Source organism: Chelonia mydas, chromosome 4 (assembly GCF_015237465.2).
Source record: "Chelonia mydas isolate rCheMyd1 chromosome 4, rCheMyd1.pri.v2, whole genome shotgun sequence".
Taxonomy (NCBI): domain Eukaryota; kingdom Metazoa; phylum Chordata; order Testudines; family Cheloniidae; genus Chelonia; species Chelonia mydas.
In genome coordinates, this window is record NC_057852.1 from 2,045,281 (window position 1) to 2,054,724 (window position 9,444).

At 52.3% G+C, this 9,444-nt stretch overlaps 1 long non-coding RNA gene across 1 annotated transcript; it reads right to left on the bottom strand.

Moving 5' to 3' along the window:
* Positions 1-7,608: 7,608 nt before the first annotated feature.
* Positions 7,609-8,327, bottom strand: LOC122465607. Its single transcript, XR_006290575.1, has 2 exons — positions 7,987-8,327; positions 7,609-7,663 (listed from the first exon to the last, which is right to left on the bottom strand). It is a non-coding gene; the product is annotated as an uncharacterized LOC122465607 (long non-coding RNA).
* Between the last annotated feature and the right edge of the window lie 1,117 nt (positions 8,328-9,444).

Below are 9,444 nucleotides of genomic sequence, written 5' to 3' on the forward strand. Positions count from 1 at the left end.
TCTTCAAGTTGCCGAAAGACATTTAGGATGGGAAATAACTTCTTGAATCCAGTCTCTTTAAGAGCTTAGGCTTAGTATGCGTGTGTATTTGTATTTACTTAGTAATCTGCCTTCTTCTGTTTGCTATCCCTTATAATCACTGAAAATCTACCTTTTCTAGTGAAACTATTTTTTGTTTATTATTATTATTATTAAACTCAGTTTGTGCAACTGGTGCTCTGTGAGGAAATGCTTTGTGTGTTACTCCAAGGGGCCGCCCACTGTCCCTGTTGGTCCAGGAGGGAAATGATTTGTGCATTACACTGACTGGCCACCCAGTGTCACTGTTGCTCCGTTAGGGAAATTATTTGTGCATTACCCTGAGCGGCCACAGAGTGTCACTGTTGCTCCGTGAGGGAAATGGTTTGTGCATTATCTGGATTGGCCACCTGGTGTCACTGTTTCTCCATGATGGAAATGGTTTGTGCATTACCCTGAGTGGCCACCCGGGGTCACTGTTCCTGTAGGACGGAAATGATTTGTGCACGATTTGAATTCGCCACCCGGGGTCACTGTTGCTCCGTGAGGGAAATGGTTTGTGCATGACCTGAATTGGCCACACACATCACTGTTGCTCCGGGGGGAGGAATTGTTTGTGTGTTACGCCTGTGTGGCCACCCAAGACAACACACACATCACACACAAAACATCACACACACACAACACGACACCGACACACACAGAGAGAACACGTCACACATACAGAAACACGTCTCTCACACACACACAACACAGGACACCGACACACACAAACAAAATAAATGACTCCAGGTGGTGAGTGTGTGAGTGTGACGTGTTGTGGGCCATGTTGTGTTGATTGTGTGTGCGTGTGTGTGACATGTTGTGGGTCGTGTGTGTGATGTTTTGTGTGTGATGCTTTCTGTGTCGTGTTGTGTGTGTGTTTGTATCGTGTGTATTTTTGTGTGTCGTGTTGTGTGCCGTTTTGTGTCATCGTGTGTGTGTGACGTGTGTGCGTCCGCGCCTTCGACGTATTGTAAGCTGGTAAAAGTAAGCTTAGGAGGTTTTCATGCAGGTCCCCACATCTGTACCCTAGCGTTCAGAGTGGGGAAGGAACCTTGACAGATAGACACAGTGTGAGGCCTGAGTTTCCCCTGCAGTCTGGATGCTCAAACACCGGCTTGGCAACACAAGTCAGCAAGCCCAGGCCACATACAGACAGGCTCAGTGTGCAGTGTGGACAGACTCTCAGACAACCCCAGGATTGTCAAAGGAGGAAATCCTTCCTGTGTTTTGACTTGCTGGTAGAAGAGCCGAGTGACACTGGAGCTCACCGAGCTTCACTGACAAACGCAGCGCTCCAGCACCTGAGCTCTCGGGCTCCCTGTTGAAAGAAAAGCTGAAGGAGCGACCAAGGTCAAGGAGAGGTGCTCGTCTTTGGCCCAGGGCAGGGAGTCCCACCCTCAAAGCGAGAACATTTCTCTCTTTGTCTGTCTGTGTTGGGGCAGGAGCGATAACACGTCCTCCTGCATTTGCTATTTCAGAGACTAGTTTCTGACTGTCTTCTCAAAGACAGGGTGCGAAACAGGCCTCAAACCTGACTGAGTGGAAACAAGAACGATGCAGCTCGACTGAGCCAGCTGAGAATTAAGATGTGCCCCTTTGCTAGAGTGAGGGAATGACCTGTGAGGGGACTGGAAACCTGACCGGCCAATTTTTAACTCAATCAGCATCTTTCGTCTGAGTGCCGTCACTGTAGCTTCAATACTCCAGCACCGGACGCCCTGCCAGCTCTGGGCCCGACAAGCTTTCCTTGTGATTGGATTCTGGAGAGCAGGGGTGCAGGGAAGCCACAGGTGCATGTGGCTCCTTGGTGAGGTTTTCCTTGCAAGATGTGTGTGTGAGTCTGTGTGTGTAGGAAGCAAAGAGTGTGGCAATGAGTGAGGCTTCCAATCCTCTGGCTCTGCCGGGATAAGGAGCAATTCAGGCCATCACTGAGCTGAGGGAGGGAGATGATTTTCTGACAGGGAGGGATGCCTCCTCCTAAAGGTGCTTGGCAGGCAGCCCTCCTTCCCAGGTGCATCCCGACAACACCCAGTTGAAAAGGGACCCTCCCCAGCCCTCCTCAGCACGGTGACAATGAGCGAGTGAGTGAGCGTGGGGGAGAGGAAGCGACGGAGGAGAGGGAGATGGCGTGAGCGGGCCGGGACCTCAGCGAAGGGGGGCACAAGGGTGTTCAGTTTTGTTGGGTGCGGAAGTTGGCAACCCTAGATCCAGGGGCAACAACTCCAACCTTCAAAGAGGCTGGGCAGGGGCAGGACATCAGCTTGGAGGGGAGGGGTGGGTGGGGCAGTGACATCACCAAGGCCTTTTGTAGGAACTCAGCCCATTTGGCAAAGGTGGTGGGGAGGGAGTGACCTTCCCGAGAGACCCCGACATCAGCCGGGCAGGGCCGAGGTGCAGGGCCAGGGCAGTCTCTGAGACCCCCCCGGCTTTGCTGCTGCACGTCTCCTTCTCCAGGTCTCCCCTCGAGGCCGGGGAGAGAATTAGGATTCACGTCTGTGAGCGTGAGGAGGAGCCTCTGTGGAGTTTTCTCCTTTCCTACCCCTGGTTGTGCCAGAAAACGAACTTCCCTTGGACAAGGGCAGAGGCTCCGAGAGGTTTGGAACCTGTTGGGTCTGATGCACCTGCTGCAGGCAGAATTCTCGGCACAGAAAACACTGGCTTAAGGGGGCAGAATTTGATTTCCTACCTCGGACTGTGACCCTTGGAATCACTGGGGACCTGGGGGTTTATCCTTTTTGGTTTCCCTTTTCCTCTTTCCTCCCTCTTTCTCCTCTTCTCTTGCTTCTTTTTTCCCTTTTCCCAGTTTCCCTCCCTCTACCAAGGAGGGGTGTGTGTGGAGTGTGGGCGAGGAAGGGGGGGTTGCTCGCATTGCGGGAGGTCCTCCCAAAGGGGTAGGTCCGGATCTGAGAGTGATCCCCTCTGATGGTGATCAGGGCTCTCCTTTGAGACATCTGGTGAGACCTCTCAGCCTCCCGCCCCTCAGCGTCTCAATGCTGACTGGCCGAGCAGGGGGCTGTCCACAGCGAGGAGACTCAGGTCCTTTTGGTCTCTTTTCAAATCAGGGAAATAAGACACAACCAATCCAAAGTATGGGATTCCTCTTGCTGCTTCTCTCCATTAATTGTCTCTTAGCAGTTGATGATTTCCTCCAGTGTTCCAGGTCATCTAAAATACTTGCTGAATAATTCCTATGAACAACTGTTGGTCTGTTGGTCACCTGAGAGCCCTTTATTCTCATCGGTCAATGTATGAAATTCAAGATGTGACAGACAGGTGGAAAGTCAGGAGCAGTGTTTCCTCTAATTTGTTATGTCCGTGTGCTGTAAGGCGATTTTGGTACATGGTCATATTCTGTTTTGAATGTTGCTGCAATTAAAAATGGAGTTTAGAAATTCAAGATGGCGCACATGATTGGAAGGGTTTGAACTCCATCTTGGTACCCTTTCTTCCTGGCATTTTCCCGCCAAAACTCTGTGTCCCTGAGGGAACCGGAGGGGCAGAGAACTGGCTGGGCCCGGTGGGGGCAGGGCCCGTCAGCGTGCGCCTCAGGAATGTGCGCCAGCGCGAGCGTACGAGGGAGGGTCGGGGGTGACGCAGGCGCTGTCCACCATGGAGGCAGCCACGGCCAGGTTCTCTGTGCGGCATCGGATCAAGACTCCGGCTCCTAACATCTGTCAAGGACTCGGATACTTACCTGACTCCTGTCATCCACCAAAGGACTCAGTGGAGGCTTTGCTGTCGGCCCAGGTCTGTTGATCTCCTGCTTCGGCAGTAGAGAGCCAGATCCTCCAATGCTCCAGAGATCCTGAGACGGACCGTCCGTTGTCGGTGTCCTCCTTCTGCAGCTTGGAGAGAGAGTCATTAGATGAGGCCTCACCAGTGTCGAATAGAGGGAAACGATCACGTCCCTCGATCTGCTCGCTATGCCCCTACTTATACATCCCAAAATGCCATTGGCCTTCTTGGCAACAAGGGCACACTGCTGACTCATATCCAGCTTCTCGTCCACTGTCACCCCTAGGTCCTTTTCCGCAGAACTGCTGCCTAGCCATTCGGTCCCTAGTCTGTAGCGGTGCATTGGATTCTTCCATCCTAAGTGCAGGACCCTGCACTTATCCTTATTGAACCTCATCAGATTTCTTTTGGCCCAATCCTCCAATTTGTCTAGGTCCTTCTGTATCCTATCCCTCCCCTCCAGCGTATCTACCACTCCTCCCAGTTTAGTATCATCCGCAAATTTGCTGAGAGTGCAATCCACACCATCCTCCAGATCATTTATGAAGATATTGAACAAAACGGGCCCCAGGACCGACCCCTGGGGCACTCCACTTGACACCGGCTGCCAACTAGACATGGAGCCATTGATCACTACCCGTTGAGCCCGACAATCTAGCCAACTTTCTACCCACCTTATAGTGCATTCATCCAGCCCATACTTCCTTAACTTGCTGACAAGAATGCTGTGGGAGACCGTGTCAAAAGCTTTGCTAAAGTCGAGAAACAATACATCCACTGCTTTCCCTTCATCCACAGAACCAGTAATCTCATCATAAAAGGCGATTAGATTAGTCAGGCATGACCTTCCCTTGGTGAATCCATGCTGACTGTTCCTGATCACTTTCCTCTCCTCTAAGTGCTTCATGATTGATTCTTTGAGGACCTGCTCCATGATTTTTCCAGGGACTGAGGTGAGGCTGACTGGCCTGTAGTTCCCAGGATCCTCCTTCTTCCCTTTTTTAAAGATGGGCACTACATTAGCCTTTTTCCAGTCATCCGGGACTTCCCCCGTTCGCCACGAGTTTTCAAAGATAATGGCCAAGGGCTCTGCAATCACAGCCGCCAATTCCTTCAGCACTCTCGGATGCAATTCGTCCGGCCCCATGGACTTGTGCACGTCCAGCTTTTCTAAATAGTCCCTAACCACCTCTATCTCTACAGAGGGCTGGCCATCTCTTCCCCATTTTGTGACGCCCAGCACAGCAGTCTGGGAGCTGACCTTGTTAGTGAAAACAGAGGCAAAAAAAGCATTGAGTACATTAGCTTTTTCCACATCCTCTGTCACTAGGTTGCCTCCCTCATTCAGTAAGGGGCCCACACTTTCCTTGGCTTTCTTCTTGTTGCCAACATACCTGAAGAAACCCTTCTTGTTACTCTTGACATCTCTTGCTAGCTGCAGCTCCAGGTGCGATTTGGCCCTCCTGATATCTTTCCTACATGCCCGAGCAATATTTTTATACTCTTCCCTGGTCATATGTCCAACCTTCCACTTCTTGTAAGCTTCTTTTTTATGTTTAAAATCCGCTAGGATTTCACCATTAAGCCAAGCTGGTCGCCTGCCATATTTACTATTCTTTCGACTCATCGGGATGGTTTGTCCCTGTAACCTCAACAGGGATTCCTTGAAATACAGCCATCTCCCTCCCTCAGCTCAGTGATGGCCTGAATTGCTCCTTATCCCGGCAGAGCCAGAGGATTGGAAGCCTCACTCATTGCCACACTCTTTGCTTCCTACACACACAGACTCACACACACATCTTGCAAGGAAAACCTCACCAAGGAGCCACATGCACCTGTTGCTTCCCTGCACCCCTGCTCTCCAGAATCCAATCCCAAGGAAAGCTTGTCGGGCCCAGAGCTGGCAGGGCGTCCGGTGCTGGAGTATTGAAGCTACAGTGACGGCACTCAGACAAAAGATGCTGATTGAGTTAAAAATTGGCCGGTCAGGTTTCCAGTCCCCTCACAGGTCATTCCCTCACTCGAGCAAAGGGGCACATCTCAATTCTCAGCTGGCTCAGTCGAGCTGCATCGTTCTTGTTTCCTCTCAGTCAGGTTTGAGGCCTGGTTTGCACCCTGTCTTTGAGAAGACAGCCAGAAACTACTCTCTGAAATAGCAAATGCAGGAGGACGTGTTATCGCTCCTGCCCCAACACAGACGGACAAAGAGAGAAATGTTCTCGCTTTGAGGGTGGGACTCCCTGCCCTTGGCCAAAGACGAACACCTCTCCTTGACCTTGGTCGCTCCTTCAGCTTTTCTTTCAACAGGGAGCCCGAGAGCTCAGGTGCTGGAGCGCTGCGTTTGTCAGTGAAGCTCGGTGAGCTCCAGTGTCACTCGGCTCTTCTACCAGCAAGTCAAAACACAGGAAGGATTTCCTCATTTGACAATCCTGGGGTTGTCTGAGGGTCTGTCCACACTGCACACGGAGCCTGTCTCTATGTGGCCTGGGCTTGCTGACTTGTGTTGCCAAGCCGGTGTTTGAGCATCCAGACTGCAGGGGAAACTCAGGCCTCACACTGTGTCTATCTGTCAAGGTTCCTTCCCCACTCTGAACGCTAGGGTACAGATGTGGGGACCTGAATGAAAACCTCCTAAGCTTACTTTTACCAGCTTACAATACGTCGAAGGCGCGGACGCACACACGTCACACACACACGATGACACAAAACGGCACACAACACGACACACAAAAATACACACGATACAAACACACACACAACACGACACAGAAAGCATCACACACAAAACATCACACACATGACCCACAACATGTCACACACACGCACAATCAACACAACACGGCCCACAACACGTCACACTCACACACTCACCACCTGGAGTCATTTATTTTGTTTGTGTGTGTCGGTGTCCTGTGTTGTGTGTGTGTGAGAGACGTGTTTCTGTATGTGTGACGTGTTCTCTCTGTGTGTGTCGGTGTCGTGTTGTGTGTGTGTGTGTCAGTGTCGTCTGTCGTGTTTTGTGTGTGTGATGTTTTGTGTGTGATGTGTGTGTTGTCTTGGGTGGCCACAGAGGCATAACACACAAACAATTCCTCCCCCCCCCCTCCGGGAGCAACAGTGATGTGTGTGGCCAATTCAGGTCATGCACAAAGCATTTCCTCATGGAGCAACAGTGACCCCGGGTGGCCCCTCAGGGTACTGCACAAACCATTTCCATCACGGAGCAACAGTGACACTCGGTGGCCACTCAGGGTAATGCACAAATAATTTCCCTCCTGGACCAACAGTGACACCGTGTGGCCACTTGGAGTAATGCAGAAAGCATTTCCTCACAGAGCAATGGTGACACTGCGTGGCCAATTCAGGTCATGCTCAAATCATTTCCCTCATGGAGCAACAGTGACACCGGGCAGCCCCTTGGAGTAACACACAAAGCATTTCCCTCACGGAGCACCAGTTGCACAAACTGAGTTTAATAATAATAATAATAAACAAAAAATAGTTTCACTAGAAAAGCTAGATTTTCAGTGATTATAAGGGACAGCAAACAGAAGAAGGCAGATTACTAAGCAAATACAAATACACACGCATACTAAGCCTAAGATCTTAAAGAGACTGGATTCAAGAAGTTATTTCCCATCCTAAATGTCTTTCGGCAACTTGAAGAGTTTCTGTAGCTTAGACTTCCCGTTGTTTCTCTTTACAGACTAGACTCCTGTCTTAGTCTGGACTTCCCCCTTCTCATTTCCTTTGTCTCTTCAGGTACTTTCAGCAGCCTTTCTACTGCCCGGCATGATTTTCGTCCGCTCCGACTTCTCCATGGCTCCCGAGACCTCACCTGTGGGAATGCACACCTACCCGTGTCCTGTGAAGGGACACGGCACGAGGAGAGAAGAGGAGAGAAGAGAGAGAGAGAGTTGGCGAACACACGAGAGAAGACAGAGAAACATGAGAGCAGGGCAAGCCACTCATCACCTGGAGTCATCCTCTTGGATCCAACCTTCTGCTGCGGAGAAGACACCGTTCCTGACCAGAGAAACGAGCAGCCTCTGAAAATGGGACCTTTTCTCCCTCGTAACCACAGCTGATCAGGAACCTTTTCTTACAAACCGAACCCTAATTTACAGGGCTTCCCTACCCCGACTTATGTGGGGCGTGAGCAGAGTCCTCACCAAACCAGACACTTACCTCACCGAGACTGGCGATTGCTCGGCTCCCAGATGGAGGGCTCTTGCCTGGCACCACCAACGGTCACAGGCTCGCTGCTCTCACTCACTGTCCGTCGCATGAGGGCAGGAGACTCTGAGGCTTGACTTCTTTTTCCTTGGTACTAAACCCAGCACAAGGGGAAAAAACAAGTAAGTGACCATCTCAGTCGGCAACGTCTCGTAGGCTCCTCTGTTTGCCTCTCCCACACGGCGGGGATCCGCCCTCCACTCTCCTCCCATTACACCTTGAGCATCACAACCAAAAAGCCCCTTTTCTAACGGCACCCCACAGAGTCACTCTGCTCAGGAGACTCTGGCCCCTCCCCAGGCTTAACCCCCCCGAGCCCCGTCCCCTGCGAGGACGCCCACGGCCGGTGAGGAGGACGACGGCGAGTGCGGACGAGGAACTGGAAGCACTGACCTCGCAGCCAGGTCTGCGGAGGGCAGAGAGCGGAGGCCTGGTTCCGCCTCCTTGGAAAGAGGCCCAAGCGGCTCAGGCCCCTCCTGCCGTGTTCCCCTCCGGCGAGAGCTCCGGCACCATTCCTCGTCAGAGCCGCTGCGAGAGCCGAGCCGGAGCCCTCGCTCCCCAGCGCTCGACGGGGGCTGGGAATCTCGCCCTCGGCCCTGCCGCCCTCTTCCCTCCCGCCCACACCGGCCCCACGCGCCGCCCAGAGACCGAGTTCACCCCGCCCGTCCCCGCTCCGCTCTCGCACCCGCTGGGGGTCGTCTCGAGGGTTGTGATTTCGGTGTCGTGTCCTCTGCCGTCTTGTGTGTGTGTCGCGTGTCGGTGTTGTGTGTGATTTCGGTGTCGTGTCGTGTGCCATTTTGTGTGTCGGTGTCATGGGCTTGTGAGATATCGTGTGTGTGTATGTGAGATGTCGTGTGTCTCGGTGTCGGTGTTGTAGGGCGTGTGAGACGTCGTATGTCATGTGTGTCGTGTGTGTCAGTGTCATGTGTCATGTGTGTGAGATGTCGTGTGTCATGTGTGTGAGATATCGAGTGTGTTGGTGTGTGTGTCGTGTCTCTGTGTGTGTGAGACGTCGTGTGTCGGTGTGTGTGTCGTTTTTGTGTGTGTGAGACATCGTGTGCCAGCTCTGTGTGTGTTAGACGTCATGAGTCGGCGGGTGTTGGCGGGTGTGTGTGTGGACATGTGTGGGTGTGGGCTTGTGGTGTGTGTGTGGGTGTGGGCGTCTGTTGTGTTGTGTTGTGTGTAGTGTGTGTGTGTGGGCGTGTGTCATGTGTGTGTCGTGTGTGCATGGGCATGTGCATGTGTCATGTGTGTGTGGGCGTGTGTTGTTCGTTTGTGGGCATGTGGTGTCTGGGCGTCTGTGAGAGACGTTGTGAGTGTGAGTGTGTGAGACGTCGTGTGTGGTGTGTGTCGGTGTCGTGTGTGTCAGTGTTGTGTGTGTGAGACGTAGTGTGTCATGTGTGTTGGTGT